At 40.6% G+C, this 14066-nt stretch overlaps 1 long non-coding RNA gene across 2 annotated transcripts; it reads left to right on the plus strand.

Annotated features, from left to right (window-relative positions):
- The first annotated feature begins 7114 nt into the window (after nucleotides 1-7114).
- On the plus strand, nucleotides 7115-12990 carry LOC309349355. 2 transcript variants are annotated; one of them, XR_014159870.1, is made up of 4 exons: nucleotides 7115-7201; nucleotides 9379-9437; nucleotides 10227-10335; nucleotides 12695-12990. It is a non-coding gene; the product is annotated as an uncharacterized lncRNA (long non-coding RNA). The 2 variants fall into 2 exon arrangements; XR_014159871.1 differs by having other exon boundaries at nucleotides 9382-9437.
- Nucleotides 12991-14066: the final 1076 nt, after the last annotated feature.

A 14066-nucleotide genomic window follows, 5' to 3' on the forward strand; every position in this document is an offset into this window, starting at 1 on the left:
GATGGCATCCCCCTCCCCACCAAGGAAGAATGGTGAATGAAGATCTACATCAGGAACAAGGGGGGGATAAAGATCTGCACTTAGATCTGCTACCACCGTGGATCCTGCCACCTGAGACAGTCACCTCATCTTGCCTCATGGGTTGGCCTACCGCAGACTATTTCCTTCTCAAACAGCATTAAATGTGTGGTCTGATATTTTTGTACCCAAAAGGTTAAGACTCAAAACCAATCATTTTGCCATTGCATTTCACAAGACAACAAGATATGGTAATCCTTTTTCTATTCTAGGAAGGCAGCTAAAAATGTTAACATTGAACAAGAGCTTCTTAATTTTTATTTTTCAGTGCTTAGTATCTTCCTGCTATGGCCCATCCATTAAAACTCCTTGAAGAAGGTAGTCCTTCTCTTGGAGGCTGCCATTCAAAGCAAGTTTGGTTTGTAAAGCAGTAATGTCAAGGTTGAACATTTTCAGTTCACAGTCTATGATGGCCATCTTCTGTGATATGTTGACTTGCAGCAGGTCGGCAGGCAAGCCAGGACACATGGTCCTGGCATTCCAGCTTCCTCAGCGCAAGGAGGTTTGTTTCTTTTCTTTGTTGCCTGGTGCAGTGATTCAGTCTGCTTGTTGAGTGATACTCTGAGCTCGAAGCAACCAGTGAAGCAGATGGACAGTGGCAGGTCAGCACCTTATTGAGTGGGGGCTGCCCAGCTTAAGGCAAGCAGTAGCAGACCAGTGACCAGTGAGACACAATCTCTCCCACTGACAAAGACAACCCATAGTGCTCATACCTTACACCAATCAGGTTGAGCTTACAACTCATAACTGCTGCCTCCTGTGTTGTTTTTTTCTCCATTAACAGCACTGAAGTGACCTCTCCAGGGCGCAAGCCTGGGCAGTGTATATGGAAGTCCTGCAATGTTGACAAGACCCCCTTCTTGGCCTCACTGATGTAGTCCAAAGGAAAGTAAAACAATACATTTGGCTCCAGCTTGGCTGCCGGAAGGTGTACAAGTTGCCGGAAGGTGTACAAGATGTCACCCAACTGTCTTAGGGACTCCACTCCAGATTTGTGTAGGACTGTCTCCTTTTCTTCTCCTGAAGATGTCCTGGAAGGCAGCAGATAGAGGACAAGATTCCCCACTCCAATTCCATATATCAAAAGCTGACCAGACTGACAGCTGAATCTTACTTCATCAGTGCTAGGCCAAGGTCTCTTCAGCCCCCCCCCCAATAAAATATTTGACACACACACCCAAATTGATTGGCATTGCCATTCAAATGTCATGTTGCATGATCAGTTATGAATAATGGGGCTTACCTCCCCCTCCCCCATATTTTATTCAAGTTGGCACCCCTGTTTTAGCATTGGCAACAAGACAGTGTCCTCTACTGCAGTAGGCCATGAAGGACACACAAATTCCCTGCTTATCTCTGCCCCTCGGCATTCGTTCCCTGAGGTGGCCACTTCATTCTGGCTAATGATAGGGCCGGTCCTCAAAATCAGGTGGTCCAAACAGTGCAACATTCTGTGCCAATAGCTGCCCATGCATATGTGGAAGCTCACATCTACACCACACTTCTAATGTCAATTCAAAATAAGCCAAAAGCTGGTTCTGGGCACATTTGGTGTGCGTTGTGGCTAATTCTGTGGTACGGTAGGTGTCTTTGTGTACTTCTGTGACTGTTGTGCACCTGCAGGCTACAAAATCTGTATGGAGAAAGAAACTCCCATTATAGACTAAAAAACTGATCTGGCCACAATGTGACTGCTTTGCTATTCAGTTCCTTGTAATCTATATTAAATTCACTGTGTGGCTAGGGCTGGGTGTTTGTTCTGTCAATCGCCCCTTAGACCAACATTGAAGTTGTTTATAGAATCTCTCAAGCAACTCTAACCATATTCAGCATACTCTCAGAATTTCCAACAGCCTTAACAGAAAACTAAAATATCCAGTGTTTCTCTTGGATGGATGAGAGAAGTCATATCTTAATTAATTAAAGTGAGCAGAGCAATTTATTACACACAAGGTTACTGTTCTGGCTGAATGCTTTGCTTTAACTGGTGGGATGAAGTATCAAGCAAGAGTCCATAACAGAAATAAAAGGGGGAGAGGGCATAATATATTTGCCCTATTGTGCCCTGGATATTTCCAGCCTTGACTTGATCCTAAAGTGCTATTGGGAGCCATTAACCAAGAAGATGATCATCTGGCAACAGACTAACAGTGTATTCCTGATAACACAGGCTCAGATGAATTTATTCAACATTTTCATGTCCTGGCACAAATAGATTCATAGCTAGAATAAACCAAAAAACAACAACACAGTCTAATTTCAGCAAAATAACAAATTTAATAAATTTAAGCAGAAATCCATGTTTAGGAAGACCAAAGGCATACCAAAGGATACCTCATCATTTTTTTCCTATTCGAAACTTAATATCTTCCAGCAAATAACTTGCCTACAATATTTTTTGCACATAATCCAACTAGTATTTTTCCTCATCTAGAGCAGGGCAGCAGGGAATAGATGTAGTAGTAGCCTTGGGGGACCAATATTTTTTGCCAAACATTCTGCTACAAAGTGTTGTCCATAATTAAAATAGATAGTGTCATTCTGACTCCAAAGTTGTCAGTTTAACAGAAGCCTTGCCTACTTTGAAGCACTGTGAGACTCAATTGTAAATGGGACAGAAACACAGGCTGTACTGAAAGACTACTGATTTTTTGTTACTTTTCTCATTGAACTATTTCCATTTCACCATGTCATTATAGAAACTTTTTAACCGAGAGCCAAGATCCACTCTTTTCCTCCTCTCTCCCAATCCCTTTTCCTTTTGTATAGTCTTTAGTTTGTAAGCCTGAGGGCAGAGGCTGTCTAATTACTGATCTTTCTAAGCCACTCGGGGAGCCTTTTTCAGCTGAGAAGTGGGGCAAAAAATGCTTCAGATAAATAAGAGATTGATCTCCCCTAGCCTACATACGTAAAAAGAAAGGGTACAAAAGGAAAGAAGGTTTAAATGGCGGGCAGCATATGCCATGATATGTAATAATTTAAAGGCATTGCCAGAAATAAAGGTACAAAAGATTGAGAGTAATATAAAATAAGAGACCCTTTAAAGCACTCCAATCAGCTGTGTGTATTAGCAGGAAAATGACTTGGGAAAATGACTTGAAGAGTTGTGGGTGCACAACAGATCAGGCATTTACATCTGCCTCTTTAACTCAAAATGTCACTTTCCTTCATCCACCATGTTATATGGACTTCCACTAGACTAAGCTAGGGAAATTTATCATAGTCAATGGTGCTGCTCTGTTTAAATGCATAGCCTTTCTGAAGTTAATCTACAATTATTGTCATGCTTTGGAATTTTGACACAAGCTTGGCCTTCTACGAACAACATCTTCATATTTCATTGCACTGTGCAGAATGGTAAGCCTATCTATCTATCTATCTATGAACTCCAGAGGCTGAAATCATAATACTTTCCTTTCCCTGAAAATCAAAGCTATTTATGGAGCTTGTTCAAGCGACCTTCTTAACCTTTTAACATATGTTTCAGAACTTTAAAAGACAAGCTTGCATATGTACCTGCTTGAATTTTGTTGCAAGGATAATTCTATAAAGAGGTTTCACACCTTGCGAGAGAATCAAATTACTCCCAACTACAGTCACAGATGAAGCTGTGTGGCTGTTGAGAGCAGCCGATCAGAAGTAAATAAAGATACAACATGGCAAATTATGCTGGCTCAATAACTACCCTCTATAAAAAGATCCTGAGTGCTCACTCTGCACCTGGTAAAGCTTCTAGTACATTGCTAAAGGATTTACAGCTATCAAGCATATGAGGTGGCAGTAGCTGGATCTGTTTCTCCACCATCCTGAGAAATCATGGCAGTATAGAAGACAGAATGTACATAGCCTATGTGGACAAAGACTTTAGGACTCTAAGAGTTCCGTAAAACAGTCTTCAGGTGATCAGGAATTGCCAACTCCTGCCATTTTTATTTATTTTTTAAAATCTTCCTTCTGCAACCATCAACTTCCAACCATACTCTGACCCAGACTTTAGCAGCCTATAGGGATGTACGAAGGCATCTATTTCCATCCTGACCCATGTCGCATGCAAACACTGTTTTTCTTCTGCAGCAGTTCAGCTACCAACAAAAGCTGTGCTATTCATCTCACTTTCCACTGTGACAGAACATTAGAATCATATAATCCTAGAGTTGGAAGAGACCCCAGGTTCAACCCCCTGCAATGCAGGAATCTCAGCTAAAGCACCCACAACCTTGCATAATTAATTATTTGATTGTATGTAATTATTATGTGATTCCATACCATCCATTTCAAAGCAAAGAAAACACAATACAAATGAGCGTGTGTGATTAGATACCGTTAGCAGACTGAGGACATCAATAGTGAATAGTGATTGTATTCACTGAACTGATTTCCATTCCGGACATGGAATAAATAAGCAAAAACTGGTGATTTCTACACCTGTTTCTGTTGCAATTTCCCCAAGATCTCTCCAGATATTTTGGACTATGCTGCTGTGCTGGCTGAGACTGATGGGAGTTGTAGTCCAGAACTACTGGAGGGCCCAGGTTGGTCCCTCCAACCTGAGTCCCTCCAAACTGAGCCTTGCTAAATTTATTCCTTATTCATTGGCCCTTTGAATTTTTCCTCCAATCTTTGACTTTGGCTTCTTCTCTCCACCTGCCATCATACAGCCTATGACCCCAAGGGACCTGTGAGTTGTACTCTTAGAATGTTATCACAATATGCCTTTCAAGAAAATGTGTTATGGTGTCCAAATGAAAGGACAACGTGAACAAAACTAAGAGGTTTCATAACAAATTATTCACATGAATGAAGAATAATTTATCAGCTTTCTGTTTGATAAATTTCCCCTTTAAAACATCTCTCTAGTTATGACAAACTTGTAGTAAAAAAAATCTAGACTATTAGAGAAGATTATTGAGAAAACTAAGGGCTTCTTTCCATGCAAGGTATCATTTAGAAAATATGTCTCCAGCAATTCTCAGTACGTTTTCGATCAATATTTCCAAATGCTGGGTTTAATAAAGGACACCAAAGAGATATCTATTTTACATAGGTAAAACACTTCTTGTGCACATTTCCACTAAGATTCTGGAGCTCTCGGATTATGTTTTGTAAATAAATCAGTTTCCTAGCCAGAGATTAAGGTAAATTCTGCTAAGGACTAAAAGTTGACTTACAGCATTAAGAAGGATTAATGTTTAGCTGTGCCGAAGCTGAAGCACTAGGTTAGCATGTTTACGCAGCGCTGTAGATCACAATTAATCCAAAATTAGTATAAAAGATCAACAGCAACTGCTCTTGCATGCCAGCTTGGCTTAGTCCTAAAATCAAGACTTACTTCGGGGGCAATCTGTGTGCAAAGTTGCTGTATGCCTGTCCTAATAGGTTTAAAGCCATGCATTTTAAAAATTGAGCTTCCATGCCATGAAGAAATAAGAATGGAAGCCATCACACTAGATAGTGTCCTTGTTTTACCACTTGCGTTGCACACACAAATTAGCAAGAGAACTGCCTGGTCACAATCGAGGCAACAAAACAAGCACAATGTTGTGTGTATGTGTGTGTGCCTGTGTGTGTGCATGCATGTGGGTAGTTTAACAGCTTTTGTTCATTTTTCTTTCATTTCTTATATATACATGCTTACTCAGAACAATATCCTACTAACTTCGGGGCTTTTTACACTCAAGTAATGATGCAAGGGGCTGGAACATTTTCCTAACAGTTCTAATAGATTAAGACTGATACATATTAATAACAGATATTAATAGGTTATTATTGTGGTGCTGGTTATTACTGTTAGTATTATTAATTTGTTACCCACCTTTCACCATAAGGGTCCAGGGCAGGTTGAATCTAAAAAAGATAATACAATGCAGTAAAACAAATGGAACAACCCCACCCCAAATACTGTTTTCAAAATTCCTATTTTCAAAATACTAGCACAATCCAACAGGCAATTGTCAATGAGCCCAAAGTTTGCTTACATTTTCAGAAATTGTGTAGGTGCTGTCCAAGTGTGTGAGCCATATTCAGTGGGAACTGTGCATAATAAATTATTGGGTGACTGTGAGCACTCCTTCCTCCATCTGTCTCCTTCGTAGAAGACTTCCCCCCATGAACCCCACAGCCTGCAAGGGACTACTAGCATGGAAATCAAGCAGGCTGATGGAAGTGGGATGGAGTAATACTGTATGTTCCTTCTCCACCATGGAAGTCATGGTCACCTAGGGCTACCAAGAGAGTAACATATATTGGTAACATATGGAAAATTACTGGAGGAAACATCAGAAAGTTAGATCACATCCACCTCATACTTTAAAGCACTCATACCATTTTAACAGTCATGGCTTCCCTCAAAGAATCCTGGGAACTGCAGTTTTAAGTGTGTTGCAAATTATAGTTGTATGAGGGTTCTCCTAAAACCTTTCGGTACCCTTAAGGAACTTCAGTTCTCACGATTCTTTGGAGACTGAAGACTTTTAAAATGGTATGAGTTCTTTAAATGTATTCCTAAATGTATGCCCATTAGGACAGCTGCCCTCAGATAGTGGGCACGATGATATACAAGTATATAAAATAAGGTGTAGTTTCTGTGTTAGGAAATGGGGGCGTATTCGTTTGTTTTGTTGTTTTTGTTACGTATTTTGTGTTTTTATCTTGTATTTTTATGCTGTGAACTGCCCTGAGATCTACAAATGAAGGGTGGTATACAAATTTAATTAATTAATTAATTAAATAATAATAATAATACATAGTCTCTTCCCCTGGGGCTCAGAGTTCTTTGTCTCTTTACACTGGAAGTCTGTACCTTCTCAGCTGCCATCCATATAGTTGCATATGAGGGGCTGCCTAGAAATCTTCTTCCACAGAAAATCTCCTTGCATGCCTCTTTGGTCTTATTACCTCAGCCAAGTACAAACACTGCCCTCTTTCAGAAGGCCACAACTTAACCCACTTGGTTGCCTAGGTTACCAGCTGGCCACCACCTGTTGTGCCTTTTAATGTGACATTGCCCATCACACAACCTTTCCACAGAATTTGAAATGCTGGCGTGCCTTCCCACACCTGCCCACAGACATCGAGGGAAGGCGATAGGCCTCATAAAGCCTCGAGTATATTTAAATGAGTTAAGGTAATTATTCATCGGTAATTATATTTTCAGTCCTCAAACAGTCCGTGAATTTTGATGTCATTTCCCTTTCATGAAAGCATGAGAACGCAAGTGCTCTGGATATCAGGCCTCACTCCCTTGTTGCAACAGGGTGCACTGTGTCAGTTACTCAGAAGTAACACAGAATACTGTCAGAAGGGACAGGCGGAAGATCTGATTAAAGGGTGTATTTGAAAGGTACAAATCTTGAGAACTTGTGTCCTAAACATGGAGGGTTTTCCCACCACCATGGCACCACAAGGTGCAGGGTATGATTGCATTTTTTAATGCTGGCAACAGTGTGGATAAGAGGGTGTAATCATGTAGATCCATACTTTGGAGACAGGCATTTGTAACAGCACAATGCTCACATTCACATCATATATTTAAAGTGCTATGAGACCACTTTAAACAGTCACGGGTTTTCCCCAAAGAATTCTGGGAGCTGCAGTTTGTTATGGGTGCTGAAAGCTGTTAGGAGTATTCCATTCCTCACACAGAGGTACAGTTCTCAGAAAGGTTTTCCTCGTCAATCTCTCTTGACAAGGATCTGCGGTGGGGAATGGAATCTCCTTACAGCTCTCGGAAGCTTTAACAAACCACAGTGCCCAGAATTCTTTGCGGGAAATGATGGGTGTTTAAAGTGGTATCATAGCGCTTTAAACGAATGATGTGAGTTTGGCCAAAGTGCTGGGATTCGTGGTTTTTGCACTGCATTTAATAGGGGAAAGTGTGAGATGACGTTCAAGCATGGATATTGGAGGACTGTGTTTAAAAACCACGGGGACCCTTTGCACTACTGCATCCTTAAGCAAAGAGAGAGTCAGCTCATCAGCAAAAGCTGTAGTCCCATCAGCAGGCTAAGCATGTCTCTCTAACAGTTGGTGAATAGTAGTTCCATCAGCAGTTCAGCCAGCAGGAGTCTCAAAGTAAAAGGAAAAGCACAGCTTTCCTTTTCCACTAGCCTCTGTCAGCAGCTGCTTCTTGTATCCCAAGACCGGCATACAAATCCTTGAAGGAAGATGGATTAACTAGGTACTTGCCGAAATGAAGACCTATAGTTCCATCAGCAAGCTCAGATTTTAGTATGTTTGGTTAAGGCCATCTCATATCCTTCAGTATCATTGTCCTCAATAGTGCAATGCCATTTCTGACATATGAAATGGCTTCCAGGACCACACTAAATATTTTATTTTAATGGGAATTGTGCAAATAAACTCTTCTTACTTTTTAATATTATGCTTCGTTTTCCCTCAAAAAAACCCCTGACTTTTTTCAGTTGGTGTTTAGTGTCCCCTTTGAAACATTAATTCATTTTTGTCAGTTACGCTCAGTGGTGGAGTAATTTGCTTTGCATTTAATCTGCAGATAGTGCTGGAAAAGATCTTCTGCTTGCAACTCTAGAGAGCCTGTTAGTATAGACAATATTGACCTAGATGGTCCAGTGGTCTGATTCAGCATATGACAGCTTCCTAGATTCCTAAACTGCCTCAGAGTGCTCATCAGGAAAGCCTACCTTAATATCCCTCCCCAGCCCTTTGGGTAGTGTTGCTAGTTGTGACAACGATAGAAATCCAACAGCCAGTTTGACCAAATGCCACTGCAACATCCCCAGTCCTTTGGCTTCTCTCCCTTGGCTTGATGCTCCATCCCAGGGTATGCATGGAACAAAATTGCCATAGCTCCATGATTGATGGACATAATTCCTTAAAGATCTAATTCCTTAGAGATCTAATTTGATTCAATGTATTTCCATTCAAGTGAATCCCAAAGCAGTTTACAAGCAAAAGGCAAGAACAGCAACAATAGACATAACAATAGAGCATCACAGCTATAGCACAAGCGATCCCAGTAGGTACACTGTATTTACTGTATTATTTTACAGTTTGTAGGAAACTGCTCTGAAATTACTTTGATGCGATAAAGTCTACACACACTTTAGAAACACATTCCTCCACTGTTTGTTTCTGAAAGTGAACTAAGCACTTGTACTGCTGCCTCTGTCTACAAGACACTTAGCTACTTTTTGGTGCTATGAGTTTTATTATGTGTTGATTAGTGTATCCTTTTAGTAACTATCTTGTTAGGCTGGCAATTCTTCCGTCAGCATGGTAATTTAGATTGAGCTAATTCCATGCCCTCTGGCAATCTTGTCTCAGCAGCTCTGGCCAGGCTGTGCAATCATTTGAAGCGGACACTCTGAGCAACATATTTTTAGGTACAGGCTTTTGACTGATTAACATTCTACGGCCTTTGAAATGTGTTTGTGGGAGCGGGGTTATTGGTTTGTTTTGTTTTATTAGGTATTTTGTGTTCTCAACTTCTATTTCTATGTTGCGAACCACACTGAGGTCCACTTCTGAGGGTTTTCTGGTAGTTCCCTCACTGCAGGAAGTTACATTACAGGGAACCAGGCAGAAGGCCTGGTTTATACCCTCCCATCAGATGTCAGGGAGATAAAGAATTACACAACGGAAGGGAAGTTTTTAATGTCTGACTTTCCCCCCCGGAAGCATGCCTGGGGAAACCCAGCCAGATGGGTGGGGTATAAACAATAAAATTATCATCATCATCATCGGTATACAAATATAATAAATAAATAAATACAGTACATTTGAGACTTAAGGAGGATGCTCTGTGCAGGCCCGCATTTGTGTCCCACCTGCTCTAAATGATCTCTTCCACCAGGTGTGCCCAACCTGTAGCCCTCAACAAGTGGTTGGACTACAGCTCCCACCATTCTTAACCATTGGCCATGATGGTTGGCGCTTATGGAGGATGGAGTCCAGCAACAGCTAAGGGCAACAGGGTAGCCACTCTTATTTTATACAAATAGGTAGTGAGTCAAGTATTAGCAAACAAATGCCTCCTCAGATTCTACCCCAGCCCACAATGGACCTCAACTGAGACAAGAAGCAAGGCTTAGTAGGGTCGATGACAGGCAGAAGAGCATTCGTCAAAGCCAGGAATCAAAGGATTCGGCTTCAGAACTTACTTTCTGTTCCAGGGCCTCAGCCAAAACAGCCTGGACCTGGACTTGCCTGGAACGAAGTGGAGTCTTACCAGACGGAAATATTTCTTGAATCTTCTAATGATCAAGGTGTCTCCCCTGCCAGGTAAGTATTCCTTTCCCAAATCTTCTAGTGGTCTAGCAAAAGGACCAGAATATCCAAGCATATCTAGGAAGCTAAAAGAAATATACACAGTTAAATGGGAAGCACTATTAGAACAAGCTATTATCTCCCAGATGACAACTTGAGGTCTGTCACCACAGCATTATCTTTACATTTCAATATAATTAAAAAATGTGGCATTCTGATCTTGCCCCTGCAAAGTTGTCTATAAGCAGAGTTTCAATTAATGCTGGAGAACATGTGATGAAGTTAGTGGGCATGCTCTTTCATCCAAGATTTCCAGATGCAAAATTGTCAAAAATAAAATATAACACAGGATGTGTGGGGTGTTTATCATCTCTCAACAACCACAACCAACCCCATAACATCTGGCATTTACCAGTTTCCAGATCACAAAGTATGACTTCTAGGTTAGGTTTTAACTCCAGCACCTCACACCATTTCTTTTTGTAACATTTATGCTGAAGACAAGGTCTGTCCCATTGTCCCTTTTTATAAGAGAGACTTCTGTTATGCCACTAAATGACACAATCTCTGACAAACTAAAAACTTAACATATGCCATCATTTATATACAAAACCGGAGCAATAAAGCTAAGCCCTAGAACATGCTAAAGGTGGCTGTAAAATGCCTTTTCCCCAACCCTGTGTAATCAACTATATCTCACCCTTCGAAAAATGTTGATGGTGGGTTTACAATGCATAAAAAGTAAATTCAATTAATATACAGCAATATAAATGGTCAAAAATTTAAACAGAAGAGTGCATCAAGATTTGCATTTCAATAGGAAATAAAAATGTTAAAAGGCTTGGGGGGGAAATGATTTTCAAACAGAGGAGGTGCCAGAGGAAACTCTGGGGAGCCACCACTGAGAAGACCCTCCTGCATGTCGTCACATGCCTTGCAACAAATGACAAGGACATCTGAAGGAGGTCCTCCAAATATCTGTACCTCCAAGGGTACAGTCAATGTACCCTTGCCTTTACATGTACACATATACATGGGTTCAGACTGATTGACTCTGAATGAGGGACTGGGCTGTCAATCTCACACTTCTTCTTTTTAGAAATAAAGCCCTGACCTACTAGATATGGAGAAGATAAATGAAATGGAAAGTAACTATATTTCTAAAAGTGCTTAAGTCTGTGATCTAATGCAAAGTTGCCTAGGAGTAAGTATCACTAGAACTTACTTCGGAGTAGACAAGTGCCATGTGTTGCATTCATCTTTTCTGGAATCATCACATCTTGGTGGGTTTGTAATGAGATATTTAGTCTCTTCCTCATTCCCTGCCCCAACAAAACTAAAAAGCAGATTTTTCCAGTTGCGGGTAAATGTTATAACTAGTGCATTAATTCAAGACCTTTTCCCTGATGTCCTTATCAGCTTAAAAAGGAATGAAAGGAAGCAGGTACTAAAACAAGGAGACATTGTGTCTTGAATGAACACTGCTAAGTGGATTTCTTTTTTACACAAAGCAGAAAAACATCTTCTTAGTTGTCATGAGCAGCACATCCAAACCAGCCTTAATTACATACAGGTGATGGGAATTTGTCTAATGTTTTATGGTGAATCGTTGATGAGGCCTGCAGAAGGGAAATTTGTAAAAATAAAATCACCTTGACAGTAAAGCGCTAGGGTCAAAAAGCAAAGTAGAGTCTGTGTTCTCAGCTTTAATAAAAACAGTATGATCTGTCATCAACGCAGCATTTTTACACACTTGGACAATGCACTTTTGGAACTCCTGCTGGGTTTCATTTGATTTTCACTGAGGCCAACAAAGCATTGCTTATTGCTGGTAATTCATTATGACAGCAGAAAAGCTATAAAAATACACATGAGTCCCTTGTAAATAAACAGAATGCCCTGTGATATTTTTTCTATAAATACAAAAGATAACATGAACATCAAATCAAGAGAATGTGGCATCCTTTTTTTTGGTTCTTAGAAATTACAATCTAGAATTAGCTAAATTAGGAGCAACCTCCAACAGGCCCAGCCCTACTATTAGGCAGAGGGAGCAGGTGACTAGGGGACAAGAAGCTGTTCCCTCTAAGTCCCCCTGGCCAATCCTCCTGAGCTTTCCCCAGCTGTTCCCCTGAGCCAGATGTGGGGAACCTTGTTCATCCAGAGTGCCAAATTCTCTTGTGCACAACCTTATGGGGGCTGTGCATCAGTGGTGGATGGGGCCAGAGACAAAAGTGGGTGGTCATTACAAAGCAACATGCATATCCAAAGTGCCTGTAACTGGTATACATGTATAGTCAATGCAGGTTTCAGATTTTTCATGGCTGGTCAAAGGAAAGAAGGAAAACCTCTGCCGTATTTTTTTGTTGTTCAGAATAAAGGACGATCTCACATACAAGACAGCCATGGACAATAAAGGTGAACTCTACCATCAAGGGAATAACCCTGGGACCTATAAATCGCTTTTGCTTTGCTTTGCTTTGCTTTGCTTTTTAAGGAAAATGTTCCCTCAATAAATCACCATCCAAATAGGGACAATTGCTTTTCTTTCCATTCTTCAGAAAGGGGGAAAAAATGATCATGCTTTTTAGCTGTCAGAACACACCAGCCAAGTAATTCATAAGGTGTTACATTTACACACATAAAATGAAATGAAAAACAGCTCAGGAGAGCGACCTCTGGCTTTGCCAAAAGCTGCAGCTAGTGTACTGGAGGGCAAGGTAAGCTCCATCTTACTAGCCAAATAAATTCAAAACAGAAGTCAAGAGAATACCAAATTCTGTGGCATGTGAGCATATGTCAGTGGAAACAACACCCACTAAGATCAACAGGAATTATTGCCAGGAGATGTTTTGAAGACACATGCAGCCACCATCTTAAAAGGGCTGGGTCTTGTCAGTGCCTGAATGGGCAACTCTCTGAAACTTTGTGCATAGGTTCAATGTGGAGAAAATATTGGACATAAATGTAATATTTGTAAAAATACTATTTTACACACACACACACACACACACACACACGGGGGCGCGCACGCACGCACACATACACACACACACAATTACCCACCCCATCCTTGCCCATCCAATGCATGAGCTTATTAGATGCCATTTTAGTCCTGCAAAACTGATGACAAGATCCCCCCTCCCACATCATTCTGGCCAGCAGGAGCAGACATGGCTGCAGATGTACAGATAACCTATGAGAATCAATGGCAGTTACTCCTGTGTAAATATGTAGAAGACTGGGCCGTCATTGTTTCCAATTTGTGCTGAAAATAAAATATTATATTCTTAAAATATTATAATTTTATAATAATATAATAAAAATGCATATATTTCAATTTCCTTCTCATATCTGGTGTAAACATGGCAATGCTTTTCTTAAAATTTTGAAACAATAAAAAAGCCTTAAAAAGAAAAGCATAAGCCTCATTTCTCTCAAGGGAGCTCACCCCTGAGTATAAATATGCCTACTGTTGAACAGTTAATGGCTCAAAGATGCCCAGCAGATCTCCATATCTGTAAACATATGTTGAATGAGAGTCAAGCATCAAAACATAAGGATTCCGATTTGTAAAAGCCATATTGGTATTATATCACTTGATGTACATGTGTGACTTCTTAAGTGGTGTGTGTCAAACAATCCTATGCTGACACACACAGAGGAAGTGGATTTTCCACAGAGGAGACACTCTGCTGCAACTCTTCCAAAGCAGCTATCTTAAAAGTTTACTTTCACATGGGTTT

The sequence above is a fragment of the Podarcis erhardii genome (assembly GCF_964252035.2).
Source record: "Podarcis erhardii genome assembly, chromosome: 9".
NCBI classification, from domain to species: domain Eukaryota; kingdom Metazoa; phylum Chordata; class Lepidosauria; order Squamata; family Lacertidae; genus Podarcis; species Podarcis erhardii.